The sequence below is a fragment of the Tachyglossus aculeatus genome (assembly GCF_015852505.1).
Source record: "Tachyglossus aculeatus isolate mTacAcu1 chromosome 12 unlocalized genomic scaffold, mTacAcu1.pri SUPER_6_unloc_2, whole genome shotgun sequence".
NCBI lineage: Eukaryota > Metazoa > Chordata > Mammalia > Monotremata > Tachyglossidae > Tachyglossus > Tachyglossus aculeatus.
This window is the reverse complement of record NW_024044829.1, coordinates 5,767,225-5,783,016: the sequence shown is the minus strand read 5'-3', so window position 1 is coordinate 5,783,016 and position 15,792 is coordinate 5,767,225.

The following is a 15,792-nucleotide window of genomic DNA, read 5'->3' as shown; positions in this document are numbered from 1 at the left end:
CACCATTCACTCGAACCATTTCTGAATCCCTTTGAACTTTCTTTTCAAATAGTAAGAATTACGGCATTTGTTAAATACTAACACTAATACTATGTCAAGCACTGTAGTAGATACAAGTTAATCTGGTCAGATACAGTCCCTATCCCATTTGGGACTCACGGTCTATGTAGAAGGGGGAACAGGTATTGAATATCCATTTTATAGTTGAGGACACTGAGACCTAGAAAAGTGACGAGCCTAAGGTTGCACAGCAAACACTGAGCTCTCTCTTTTCCACACCTGACCAGGGCAGGTACACATCAGATGCACAAGCAAGAGACAAGAAGGTTGAGTGACTTCCACCAAATAGCATCCGGTCGCCAAGAAAAGAATCCTTGAATTAGTGTTGCCTAATGGATAGCACCGTGGCCTGGGAGTCAGAAGAACCTGGGTTCTAATCCCAGCTTCACCATTTGCCTGCTGTGTGACCTTGGGTAAGACACTTAACGTCTTTGTGCCTCAGTTATTTCATCTATAAAGTGGGAATTAAGGCAGCGAGCCCCACAAGGGACAGGGAATGTGTCAGGCCTGGTTAGCTGGCACATAGCAAGCTCTTAAAAAATACCATAAAAAAAATCCTACCATCCTAAATCAAAGGACTTGCCTTTCCCTAGGAATGAAGGCTGCCTGCTTCTGTAAATCACATACAAAGTACTCACATGAAAACTATGTTCTTAGGAATATCTGCTGACCTGAGATGTCTCTCTGTCCATCGGCTTCTGTCTGAAGGTGGACATGAAAAGAGAGTGGTTTTTAACTAGAAATCAATTAACTGGGAAGGGCCCACCAAGTGACAATTCACCTGAAAAGATAATCTCAGAAATCTCCTGACCACATTCTTGAACATATCTAAAGTCATTTGGAGATACAACCCTAAGACCTCATACAGCTGCTCATATAATTGTTTTGCCTTGAGCGATACACAATGCCAGTGATTCTACTTGTATCATTCGACTGGCCCTGATGCTTGACTGCTGTGTGATCTTGGGCAAGGCACTAATTTTATTTTGGTCTCAGTTTCCTCATGTGTAAAATGGGGATTCAGTACCAGTTCTGCTTCCCATTTAGACTGTGAGCTCCATATGGGATAGGGACTGTGTATCACCCCCGATTAGCTTTGTATTTACCTCAGTGCTTAAAACAGTGCTTTACAGACATTAGATATGATATAGGGAGAGTACACTATAGTACAGAAACAGCATAGAGAAGTGGATAGAGCATGGGCCTGGAAATCAGAAGGTCATGGGTTCTAATCCTGGCTCTGCTGCTTGTCTGCTATGTGACATTGGGCACGTAACTTCACGTCTCTGGTCCTCGGTTACCTCATTTTACCTCTGCAAAATGCCATCATTCTTACTATTTGAAAAGAAAGTTCAAAGGGATTCAGAAATGGTTTGAGTGAATGGTGTTGTTGAGTGAGGCTGCCATACCCATCAGCTAAGTCATAGAGAAGCACTGTGGCCTTGTGCATAGAGCATGGACCTGGGAGTGAGAAGGACCTGGGTTTTAATCCCCATCTGCCATACTGTTACTCCTATAGCCCCTCCAATAGAGGCTTACAGATATAAGTTTAACAGGTATAACAATAATAAATATACTATTAACTATAATTTATAATTATCATATCAAACCAAGATAATTTTCTCTAATTGCATTGCAATAATCAATTATAGTTAATAATGTTATTCCTATGAACTATTAGCTGTGTAGCTTCTCTGATGTGTATGGAGAGACGATGCTCCATTAAGTCTACTTCTATCAGAGAATCCAAGAATTCGAGGGCTGGGTGGAATATTAGAGTCCTAGGAGTCATCAATTCCCACCCAAACCAACCCAGCTGTCCTGGGTTGCAAGACTTACAGAGACAAATATCCAAATCCTTTCTGAGCTTCTGTTCCATTCGGAGTCAAAACATCCACCCCATCCAGAAAGGCTAATCCCTAGCTAGCCTAATTCTCTGGCTCTACAGCTTGAACCCATGTGGATGCAAGTACTGAGGATAGATATGATTAAGTGAATCAGTTCTTGGCAGTTGATTAACTCGGGGTGTTGGCAGCTGATCTAGGAAGACTTGGAGGAAAAGTTGAGATTTATCCAAAAGAGTATCTGTCAAAAAATGTGTCTTGCTAGCAAACAAGACCCTAGATTGTAAACCCCATGTGTTATAACACTGTACCCTCCCAAGCCTTTAGTGTAGTGCTCTACACACAGTAAGCACTCAAAGAATATGATTGATCGATTGAATGAATTAATTCAATTCAATCGTATTTATTGAGTGCTTATTGTGACCATATTTTGAGTGTAAGCTCCTTATAGGCAAGGAGCAGCTTTACCAAGTCTGTTATACTGTAGTCTCCCAAGTGCTTAGTACGGGGCTCTGCAAACAGTGAACACTAAATCAATACCACTGATTGATGGTTTGAGTGTGACATCCTTGCTAGTGTGTCTGCTCAATGACTGAATATATTGGTCAGTAGGTTTCCCTCATGAATGTGAGTGTCCATTGAGCCCCTTGGTCAAAACGTTGAACTAGTAAAGTTCAACAAGTGTAATAATAGTTGTAATGGTATTTATTAAGCACTTACTATGTGCCAGATACTCTACTAAGCAGGTTGGACAGAGTCCCTGGCCCAGGCAGGGCTCACAGTCTCAATCTCCATTTTATAGATGGTGAAACCAAGGCCCGGAAAAGTGAAGCGACTTCCCAAGGTCACATGGCAGACAGGTGGTAGAGCCAGGATAAGAGCTCATGACTTTCAGGCTCGCAGGCCAGTGCTCTATCCTCTAAAGCATCCCTAAGAATTGTATCTCACAAGGATACCTTCCTAAAGTGTTTACTTCATAGCAAGTTATGGGGTTTGGGCAATACTTACTAAGGTTGTTGCATTTGCCTAATGAGGCTGCCTGTCCAATGAATGGTTAGGCCAATGAGTCCCTTTGCCCAGTCGTTGGTAGTTACTAACATGTGTGTCAAATGATGGCATCTGCCTATCCAAGTTTGTCTGCATGAAGACTGAATTTCCTCAACTCATGCATCAGCGTCCACTACCAGTGAGGTAGTGCCAAGGCTTCATTCAAAAGATCATTCCAAATAAGTCACTTTTTCCCACTGTTTCCTGGGTGATCTTAGGACATGTCCACAGGACAAGTCCATAGTTCTATACGATAAGCTGAGCTGGACCTTTAAAAATATATCCATAGTAGTAGTAGTTGTAGACTGTAAGCTCGTTGTGGGCAGGGAATGTGTCTGTTATATTGTTATAGTAATACTTATGGTATTTTCTTGGTTCTTACTATGTTCCAGGCACTGTACTAAGTGCTGGGGTGAATGCAAGCAAATAGGGTTGGACAAGGTCCCTGTCCTACATTGGGCTCACAATCTTTATCCCCATTCTACAGAGGTAACATGAAACATTTTGCAGAGGTAAAATGAGGTAACCGAGGCCCAGAGAAGTGAAGTTACCTGCCCAATGTCACATAGCAGACAAGCGGCAGAGCCAGGATTAGAACCCATGACCTTCTGATTTCCAGGCCCATGCTCTATCCACTTCTCTATGCTGCTTCTCTACTATAGTGTACTCTCCCAAGCGTTTAGTACAGTGCTCTGCACACAGTAAGAGCTCAAAAAATAGGATTGACTGACTGACTAATATGACCTTGGACAAGTCATTTAACTTCTCTATTACTCAGTTTCATTATCTGTAAAATGGATAATAAATTCTACTCCTTCCTACCTAGACCCTGTACCCCATGTGATACAGGGACTGTGTCCAACCTGGTTCTTTAATCTTCTCCAGCGTTTAGTATAATCCTTGGCACAAAGTAAGTGCTTAAAGATACCATTGTTATTACTATTATTATTACTATTATTAGTAGAATTACTACAATTACTATTATTATCATCCAACAAACCTAGGCTCTGTCAAAAAGTATTAGCATCCACCTGACGACCGAATGCAGAGGCCACTGCACACAGTATGTTATGCCACTAATGGTTAAATATCCTATGAGATATGTGAACGGATGGCTGAAAAGAGTCTCCCGGTGCCAACTACACAGGGTGCTCTCAAATATTGTCCTTCCTTTATGGTCCCTCCTATTGTTGCTATTTCAATGCCTGACTCTGTTTTTGATTTCTCCTATTTGTCTCCTGAACACCTCAAAAATAGCTAATCCAACCTTGTTTTCCCACATGTTTTCTTGCCCAACTATCGTGTCTAAATGAGGGTGGAATGTGCATCATCTATCTGCCCAGTGAGTTTGGCCTAACGAGCATGCCTAACTAATGAATGAATTTTCCCCTATTGAGCGATCTGCCAATGAATTTGTCTCCTTCCTAGTCCTTGTCAGTACTTAATAAGTATATCTCGCCAAGGATTGTGTCTAACTAACAAGAATATCTTCCTAAAGAGCTTGTCTGCTTAATGACTGAGCCTTTATTGAATGTGTATTAATGATGCCTAGCAAATGAAGACAACTTCCCAGTGGCTGCATCTGCTTCATACATTAGTCTAAGACATCCCCTGCCTGATTGCACATTAGCTAACATGAATCTTCTCCCCTTTCTGGGCTAATCAGGATGTCTATACATGAATGGGAAAAACCCAAACCTATTGTCACTTCTGCAGTTCCAGACCTATTGGAGCAAACACTTCAGTACTCCCCACCTCCTTCCCCATACATTTATGTACCTATCTTCACACTCTGTTGTTCCCTCCTACCTCTATTTTATTTTAGTGTGTGCCTCCACCACTAGACATTGAAGATTCTCGAGGGTAGGGGTAATGGCTACTAGTTGTGATGTTTGTGTACTAAGCGCTGGGGGAAATACATGGTAATTAGGTTCCAAATGGGGCTCACAGTCTTCATAGGAGTGAGAACAGATATGAGGTAACTAAGGTAACTGAGACACAGAAAAGTTAAGTCACTTGCCCATGGTCCCACAACAGACACATGAAGGAGGCAAGTTTAGAACTCAAAGCTGGAGACCGAGGCCCAGACTCATTTCACTAGACCACTGTACTTCTGCTTGATATAATAGAAACATATAATGGATATATAGTCAGAAGGGAATGAGAAGAAGATGTGGAGTGGGAAAATCTAAGTCTCAATCTGGGAAGGGAATGAGAAAATCAACAATGGCCAGCATCCCTGATTTTGAGGATTCTAAATTCCCCTCTACTCTGAACTAAGTCGACTATATAGAGACGATGGCAAGCATCCTCTCCCACCTGGGCCAATGGTGCAATTAATTAATTCATTCAAACGTATTTATTGAGTGCTTACTGTGTGTGCAGCACTGTACTAAGCGCTTAGGAAGTACAAATCTGCAACATATAGAGATGGTCCCTACTCATCCTCGGGCTCATAGTCTAGAAGGGGGAGACAGACAACAAAACAAAACAAGTAGACAGGTGTCAATACCACCAGAATAAATAGAATTATAGCTATATACACATCATTAATAAAATAAATACAGTAATAAATATGTACAAACATACACAAATGCTGAGGAGAGGGGAAGGGGGTAGGGCAGAGGGAAAGAGTGGGGGCTATGGGGAGGGGAGGAGGAGCAGAGGAAAAGGGGGGGCTCAGTCTGGGAAGGCCTCCTGGAGGAGGTGAGCTCTCAGTAGGGCTATGAAGGGAGGAGAGAGCTAATTTGGTGGATGTGTAGAGGGAGGACATCCAGGCCAGGGGTAGGACGAGGGTCAGGGGTCGATGGAGGGAGAGGCAAGAACGAGGCACAGTGAGGAGGTTAGCGGCAGAGAAGTGGAATGTGCGAGTTGGGATGCAGAAGGAAAGAAGGGAAGTGAGGTAAGAGGGGACGAGGTGACAGAGAGCTCTGAAGCTGAGAGTGAGGAGTAATGGTTAGCACTCTGAATCCAGCGATCCGACTGCAAGTCTCTGTGGGACCTATTCTTTTTTCTCCTCCCCAAAAGGCTGTCCATTACTTCCACAGAAGTCACATGATTATGGAATTATCCCCCTTCAGTCCGTGTGGCCCCTCTACCTGCATTCTGAGTAAACCATAAAGCGCTAAGAAAAGACAGTCACTGGCGATCAGAGCTGGAGAAACGTCTGTTAGACTGAAAATCGCCAAGATCTCCCTCTTTTGAAAAAGGCTTCATTGCTTTACCAAAGACTGCGTCTTTGTTTAGTTTCTCTTTCCCCGCTCAGATCCTAGTGGAAGGGGGAAGAAAAATGAGAGCAAGCTCCTGAAGAAGGGGGGTGGGATCCAACCATTGTCCTTGGGGAAAAAGTGAGGAACTGAAGTTACCCAGACCAGACTTGGCCGAGGACGTTCACTGAGGTCCGTCTGGCCTGGTCAGGATGGCTCTCCTGAAAGGCGAATACCCAAAGATACAGTCCATATTACAGAAGCTCATGGGGGAGGGGCTCATGGGGGAGGGGTAAAATAATAATTCCTCTATATGGTGAGCTTGTTGAGGTCAGGGAATGTGTCTGTTTATTGTTATACTGTGCTCTCACAAGAGCTTAGTACAGTCCTTTGCACACGGTAAGCGTTCAGTAAGTACAATTGAATGAATGAATGAATGAATGAATGAATGAATGAATTTCAGAGGAAGACCAAAAAACAAAACAAAGAAAGGGATTAAAATCCTAATGAGATTCGAACTCATGACCACGGATTTAAGTCAACAGGACTCTCACGCTTGGCCGTTAATATTATTTGTAACATTTCCTCACAGTTGTTAGAAGTTTAGTTGTACTTATAGTAGTGTGGAAGCAGCTCTTAAAGCAACCTTACTCAATTTCATTTTCAGCCTACATTTTGCATTAATCTAGCTTGTTTTCCCAACTCAAACTTCAGCCACACCCTGTCCTCAGTTAAGAAAACGGGAGCCTGTAGTATGAAGGAACACGACGCCCACCACGGACAGTAAAAAGCTACTGCTCTTGGTGATGAGGTTGAGCTAGAATTCAGGGCGACACACTTAATCTGCCCTCACACATACAGATTTATATTAAATATTGCGATAAAAATCACGTGCTATGTTGCTGCGACTTGATTTCGTTTGGAGTCGCCAGAAGTAATAGTACATATTAAGCACTTACTGAGTGTAGCACAGTATACTTAACATTGAGAGAATACAGAGATAGGAATTAATTACACACTAATCGGTCTGTTAATAGTATTACTAATACTTGTAGTATTTGTTCATTCATTCATTCATTCAATCGTATTTATTGAGCGCTTACTATCTACAGAGCACTATACTAAGCGCTTATTGTATCAGCCTCCTCTCCGATCTCCCATCCTCCTGTCTCTCCCCACTTCAATCCATACTTCACGCCTCTTCCCGGATTTTCTTTGTCCAGAAACGCTCTGGACATGTTACTCCCCTCCTCAAAAATCTCCAGTGGCTACCAATCAACCTATGCATAAGGCAGAAACTCCTCACTCTTGGCTTCAAGGCTCATCATCTCCTCGCCCCCTCTTACCTCACCTCCTTTCTCTCCTTCTACAGCCCATCCCGCCCCCTCTGCTCCTCTGCCACTAATCTCCTCACCGTGCCTCATTCTCGCCTATCCCGCCGTCGAACCCCGGCCCACGTCATCCCCCTGGCCTGGAATGCCCTCCCTCCCCACATCCGCCAAGCTAGCTCTCTTCCTCCCTTCAAGGCCCTACTGAGAGCTCACCTCCTCCAGGAGGCCTTCCCAGACTGAGCACCCTCCTTTCTCTCCCCCTCGTCCCCCTCTCCATCCCCCCGCCTTACCTCCCTCCCTTCCCCACAGCAACTGTATATATGTACATATGTTTGTACGTATTCATTACTCTATTTTTTTATTTTACTTGTACATATTTATTCTATTTATTTTATTTTGTTAATATGTTTTGTTTTGTTCTCTGTCTCCCCCTTCTAGACTGTGGGCCCACTGTTGAGTAGGGACCGTCTCTATATGTTGTCAACTTGTACTTCCCAAGCGTTTAGTACAGTGCTCTGCACACAGTAAGCACTCAATAACTACGATTGAATGAATGAATGAATGAATAATTCGGCAACAGATAGAGGCAATCGCAATCCAACAACAGGCTCACAGTCTAGAAGGGGGAAACAGAACACAAAACAAAACAAGTAGACAGGCAGTGCACAGCGAACGTGTCCACCCACTCTGTACTAATGTGGTCTCCCAAGCACTTAGTGCAATGCTCTGCTACCAATAAGCACCTATTGATTGATGGTTCTCTCCTTAGCTCTCACAATTACTTGCGTCTCAGCCACCACATTCACGATCTCCAGAAAGTGCTCTAGATCTCTGATGTTCTTCCCATCTGAGCTCAGAGCTGATGGCAAATACTCTCAGAACAACGTGCTCTAGAAACAGAGAAGCCAGTTTTATGAACTCCTGAAAAACATATGACTCTCATCTTCCCCCATTCCCTGGGGATCCTGCCTGCTCACCGAGGCTAGGATTCTCAGTTGACCATTTTATCCAACCTCTAGAAGCAGAAAAATCACAAACGTCAAGGGAGATTGGTCTGTCTAGATTTATCTGCCTAGATTCATAATGATTATTAATATTATCATCATTGCTGTTGTATTAGTTAAGCACTCACTAGATTATTATAGTATGTGTTTAGCACTCGCTCTGCTATTATTATGGTATATATTGAGCGCTCACTATATTATTATGGAATTTGTTAAGCACTTACTATATTATTATTATGGTATTTCTTAAGCACTCACTATATTATTATTACAACATTTGTTAAGCACTTACTATATTATTATTATGGTATTTGTTAGGCACTCACTATAGCATCACTATGGAATTTGTTAAGCACTTACTATATTATTATCATGGCATTTATTAAGCACTCACTATATTATTATTGCAGTATGTGTTAAGCATTTACTATATTATTATGGTATTTATTAAACACTCATTATATTATTATTATGGCACATGTTAAGCACTTACTAGGTTACTATTGTTGTGTTATTTCGTATTACATGGGAGTTAAAATATTATTATTATAATTATTATTAATAATTATAATAATAATGATATTTGTTAAGTGCTTACTATGTGCCACTAGGCACTGTTCTAAGTTCTGGGGCACAGTTCACTCACTATATCATTATTATGGCATTTGTTAAGCACTGAATACGTTATTATAAGAATTTGTTAAGTAGATACTACATTATTATTATGGAATTTGCTAAGCACTCACTATATTATTATTATTATATTTGTTTAGCACTTACTATATTCTTATTGTGCCATTTGTTAAGCACTTACTGTATTTTTACTATGGTATTTGTTAAGCACTCACTATGTTATTATCTTGGTATTTGTTAAGCACTCACTATATTATTATTATGACATATGTTAAGCAATCATTATATTATTATTATTATATTTGTTAAGCACTCTATCGTTATTATGGCATTTGTTAAGCACCTACTATATTCTTATTATCGGTGTGGAATCTTCTTTGAGGATGAAGGACAAGTATCAATAAACCAATGATATCTACTAAGGAATCAAGTGCTTAGTACAGTGCTCTGCACATGGTAGGAACTCAATAAATACCACTGATGATGATGATGATGATGATGATGATACAGAGCACTGTACTAAGCGTTTGGAAGCATTCGATACATCAAAGATGGTAAATGTGATTTCTATCCACTTTTAGATTGTAATCTGCATGAGGGACAGGGACTGTGTTTAATTCCCCACCTGTGTACTTTCTCCTAGCATTAATAATAATAATAATAACAATAATAATAATAATAGTATTTGTTAAGCACTTACTATGTGCCAAGCACTGTTCTAAGCTCTGGGGGCGATACAATGTAATCAGGTCGTCCCATGTGAGGCTCACACCCATTTTACAGATGAGGTAACTGAGGCACAGAGAAGCGAAGTGACTTGCCCAGTCACATAGCTCACAAGTGGCAGAGCCGGGATTAGAATACATGACCTTTGACTCCCAAACCCGGGCTCTTTCCACTGAGCCACGCTGCTTCTCTTATTCATTCAGTTGTATCAATTGAGCTCTTACTATATGCAGAGCACTGTAGTAAGCGTTTAGTACAGTGCTGTGCACCCAGTAAGCACTTAATGAATGCAATTACGACTTCTACTATGTACCTGAACGTGAACTCCTGGACCACTGGTTAAGTGGATTGTCCAACCCACTAGTGCTCAGAATAGCGTATCTCAACCAACTCTGTTGTACTATATTTTCCGTAATGCTTAATACAGTGCTCTGCACATAGTAAAGACTCAATAAATACGATTAATTGATAGCACTCAATAAATACCATTGATTGTTCAATTGATTGATGACGCACAGCTATTTTGATGTTACACAATTTTATTAGACTGTAAAAACCATGATAATATGTTCGATTCACCTTATTTGAATACTACTTGTCGGCTTCAAGGCTCTCCATCACCTCGCCCCCTCCTACCTCACCTCCCTTCTCTCCTTCTACAGCCCACCCCGTACCCTCCGCTCCTCTGCCGCTAATCTCCTCACCGTGCCTCGTTCTCACCTGTCCCGCCATCGACTCCCGGCCCACGTCATCCCCCGGGCCTGGATTGCCCTGCTTCTGCCCATCCGCCAAGCTAGCTCTCTTCCTCCCTTCAAGGCCCTACTGAGAGCTCACCTCCTCCAGGAGGCCTTCCCAGACTGAGCCCCTTCCTTCCTCTCCCCCTCGTCCCCCTCTCCATCCCCCTCATCTTACCTCCTTCCCTTCCCCACAGCACCTGTATAGATGTATATATGTTTGTACATATTTATTACTCTATTTATTTATTTATTTTACTTGTACATATCTAGTCTATTTTATTTTGCTAGTATGTTTGGTTTTGTTCTCTGTCTCCTCCTTTTAGACTGTGAGCCCACTGTTGGGTAGGGACTGTCTCTATATGTTGCCAACTTGTACTTCCCAAGGGCTTAGTACAGTGCTCTGCACACAGTAAACGCTCAATAGATACGATTGATTGATTGATTGATTAATTTGTTGGGCACATAGAAGAATGCACATAGTGTTGGCAGGGATTGTCTCTATGGCTGAATTGTACTTTCCAAGCGCTAAGTACAGTGCTCTGCACACAGCAAGCACTCAATAAATACGATTGAATGAATGGATGAATGAAAGGATGAAGATCAAGGATGAAGACACTTGTCACACTGTCCACCGCATTATTCATTCATTCACTTAATCATATACAATAATAATGATAATGCTATTTATTAAGCGCTCACTGTGTGCTAAGCACTGTTCTAAGTGCTAGGGTAGGTACAGAATAATCAGGTTGCCGCATGTGGGGCTCACAGTCCTAATCCCCACTTTGCAGATAAGGTAACTGAGGTACAGAAAAGTTAAGTGACTTGCCTAAAGTGGGGCTCACTGTCTTACTCCCCACTTTGCAGATGAGGTAACTGAGGTACAGAAAAGTTAAGTGGCGTGCCTAAAGTCACACAGCTGACGAGTAGCAGAGCCGGGATTAGTGAATTTGTAAATGCTTTGAAGTTCTCCGAAGCTGATAGCTTAGGCATCACTCTCCCCAAGGATCTCTCCCAGGAGTCCCTACTCTTGCTGACTCTGTGCCCAACTAATTGTTACAGCTGGAGGGCATGAGAATCCCAGGGCCCTCCCCAATAGTGCCAACATATCTCTCTCTTCAGCTATCCCATGCTCCAGAAATGTTGGTTCCCCCAACCCCCAAATATGAAGAGCACCTGGAGACACATTCTGGTCCTTATCTCCTGATTGCTGCTCTCAAAGGGCAGTAGGACCCTGGAAAGATGAAAAGACGTAGAGCAGAGGCGACGGGAGTAGTTCAATTTCCTCGGATGTCGGCCCGACCCCTGACCATCTTTCCACCGGCCATCCCCTCCTGGAAAGATTTGGAAAAATAGGCTGGGTATAATCATTTCTCTGCCTCCCAGCTCAGGTTTTTCCAGCTTAGCTTCCTTCTCACCTCCTCGCTCACGAGGCTGAGAATCTAATCTTCAACATTGGCTCCTACTCAGCCCATCCAGTGGAATCATTTCTCCTGACCAGAGTGAGAATCTGTTTGCCTTTTCTTCGCACCAGGAGTGGTGATTAGGGATAAAACAAAGACCCCCACACTCCCCTCGGACAATCTGTAGCCTCTATGATATTTAGGAAAATGGAAATTTGGTATATGTGCTAATAATCTAGAGTATTTATTGAGCACTCTATACAGAGCAGGGGAAAGTGCAATATAGGACAGGATCCCTATGCTCGAGGACTTTACAGTCTAGTCTGCCCTGTGGGGATATCCCCTGGCCCTGCCTCAAAACACCATCGTGCTTGCAAAATCCCAGATGCTGAAGAAATCAGGAAGAAAGCCTTGGACATCACTAGCCCAGAATTACTAGCCCTGTCCGAGCCAAACAGAGACAGTCCACTCCTAAATGTGAGTCCAGGAATGTCTTGAGAGAAAGACAGGGGAACCAAGATTGAGAGCTGAGGTTTCCATTGACCTCAGGGAGCTGAGGAGTAGAAGGCTCTAAGGAAGAGCTGAGGGTTGAGAAGTAGTATGGGTTAGTGGTCAGAGCTGAGGCCTTGAAATCAGAAGGACATGAGTTCTAATCCTGGCTCAGCCACTTGTCTTCCGTCTGCTGTGTATCCTTAGGGCAAATCACTCCACTTCTTTATGCCTCCATTTCTTCATCTGCTAAATGGGGATCAACACATATTCTCCCTCCTACCTAGATTGTGAGCCTCATTTGGGACGTGATTATCTTTTGTCTACCCCAGCGCTTAGTACCGTGCTTGGCATATAGTAAGCACTTAACAAGTGCTGTCTACTTGTTTTGTTTTGTTCGCTGTCTCCCCCCTTCTAGACTGTGAGCTCGTTGTTGGGTAAGGATTGTCTCCATCTGTGGCCGAATTGTACTTTCCAAGAGCTTAGTACAGTGCTTTGCACAAATTAAGCACTCGATAAATACGATTGAATGGATGAATGAATGAACGAGCTAGAGCTAATCCATAAGTGGTATTTATTGAGCACTTACTGTGTAGAGAGCATTGTATTAAGTGCGTGGGAGAGTCGAGTACAACAGACTTGGTAGACACAATGGTCCCCAGAGAAAGTGGAAGGGAACAGAGGAGGATGAGAAGGAGGGACAGAAAGGTGAACGTGCTAGAAAAATAGACAGAAAATCGAGTTTCTCTCTATTTCTGTTAGAAACTGTTGGGATGCAGAGTCCATAACCTACTTCTCCCTTTTCAGTGTTACACGACCAGAAGTGCCTTCTAGGAATCTATCCTCGATCCCTCCTGCTTCAGGGTCAGCTAATGACTCTTATCCTGGCTCAAGAGGTGGCGGAATGAAAACCCTTCCCTTTCTGAGGTGAAAAAAACCCTTGGAAGATGCTCCTTTCCAGGGTAGGTATTCCAAGAGCTTCACACTCCTTCAAGGGATCCAATTTCCTCCCCTTTTCTCACCCGTCTCCATATCTTTCCACCTTTCTCTGGAGTTGAGGTGTCCAGAAGGGGACCCAAGCATGGCTCAGTGGAAAGAGCTCGAGCTTAGGAGTCAGAGGTCATGGGTTCTAATCCCGGCTACGCCACCTGTCAGCTGTGTGACTTTGGACAAGTCACTTCACCTCTCTGTGCCTCAGTTACCTCATCTGTAAAATGGGGATTAAGACTGTGAGCCCGACGTGGGACAACCTGATTACCTTGTATCTACCCCAGCGCTTAGAGCAGTCCTTGGCCCGTAGTAAGCACTTAACAAATGCCATCATTATTATTATCTTAGAATCGGAGTTCCTTGGGAGCCAAGGACCCAGACTATTTCTGTCCCAGACCTTACTGCAGTGCGTTGCACATAGAGTGAAATAAATGCCATTCCTACTACAACAGAGTGTCACTGAAACTGCACAGGGTGCTCGATCAATGATCGACCTTGGGCAAGTCACTTAACCTCTCTGTGCCTCGGTTACTTCATATGTAAAACGGGGATTAAGACTGTGAGCCCTACGTGGGACAGCCTGATTACCTTGTATCTATCCCAGCGCTTAGAACAGTGTTTGGCACATACTAAGCACTTAAATACCATCATCATTATTGTTATTATTATTTCTACTACTAATGACTTGCTTTTCTCTGGGTCTCTTTCTCACTTGCTCTCTCCTGTTTCTCTCTCCCTTTCACTTCTTCATACATTTTCCTCCTTCCCTTTCTTTTCCTCATGCTCGCTCTCATTTTTTCTCTCGTCCTCTTGCTATTTGTCTATCACTCTCTCCCTCTCGTTTTTCTCTCCCTCTCATTATTTCTTGCACTTATTTTTCTCTCTCTGTGTCCTCCACTCCCAAATTTTCTTTCCCTCTCCTCTATTCCTTTTGTCTCTTCCTCTATTGTTTCTCTCTCTCTTGCTCTCTCACACTGTTTTCTCCCACTCACTCTGCCCTGCTTTTTCTCTCCCTCTCCCTCTTTCCCCTTTCTCTCTCTCAATTTTTCTCTCCTTTATGCTCTCTCTCATTCTCTCTTGCTTTTCTCTCACTCTCTCTCTCTTGCTTTTTCTCTCCTTTATGCTTGTCCCCTCACTCTCTTATTTTTCTCTTCCTCTCACTCTTGCTCCCTTTTCTCCCACTCCCTCGGTTTCCTCCCTCTTTCTTCTTCTCTCCCTTTCACTCTCCCTTGCTCTCTCGTTTTTTCTCCCCCTCATGATCTTTTTCCCGCTCTCTGTCTTGGCTTTTCTCTCCTTCATTCTCTCTTTCCGTCACTTTTTCTCTCCTCACACTTTCTCTCAGTCCCTCCTTTTCCTCTCTCTATCTTTCCCTCTCACTTTTTCCTCCCTTTCACTCTCTTTCCCTCACTCGCTCACTTTTCTCTTCCTCTTTCTTTCCCTCACTCCTTATCTCTCAATTTTCCCTCCTTTTTCTCTTTCCCACTCCCTTTTTCCATCATTCTCTCTCTCCCTGCCTCCCTCACTCTTTTTTCTCTCCCTCACTCTCATATTTTTTATCTCCTCCTTCCTCTCTTCCTTTCTCCCTCCCTGCCACCCTTGCTCTTCTTCCTAGGACGAGGATGATACCAAATGGCGCTTCTGGGGAGGATTTTGTCTTGGTGGATTTCTCTGCTCAGCCCCAGTTAGAGAAGATTCTCTTCGTGGTTGTCTTGATCTTCTACCTCCGAGCCCTGGTGGGCAACACCGCCATTGTTTTGATGACCTGACTGGATCTCGGTATCCATACACCCATGGACTTCTTCCTGTCTCACCTCTCCCTCGTGGACCTCTGCTTCACCACCAGCATCATCCCCCAGCTTCTGTGGAAACGCTGGTGGCCTTCCGAGACCATCACCATGATCGGTTGTGCGGTACAGCTCTACATCTCCCTGGTCCTGGGGTCGACAGAGTGAGTCCTTGTGGCCGTCATAGCCGTAGACCGTCATGCCGACGTCTGCTGACCCCTTCACTACACCACTGTCATGCACACACAACTCTGCTGGGCCCTGGTGGGCTTAGCCTGGCTGAGCGGGGTGGGCGACACCGCAATTCAGGCCATCGTCATCTTTCACCTGCCCCGCTGTGGACATCGGTGACTTCCCCACTTTCTCTGTGAGATGCCCGTTACGCTCAAGCTGGCATGTGTGGACATCCAGACCAGTGAGATCCAGCGATTCGTGGGCACTTTGGTCCTGATTCTCCTGCCCTTGAGCCTGATCACGTTCTCCTATGGGTCCATCGCCCGGGCCGTGCTGAGGATCAAGTCGCCTCTGGTCTGGAGGA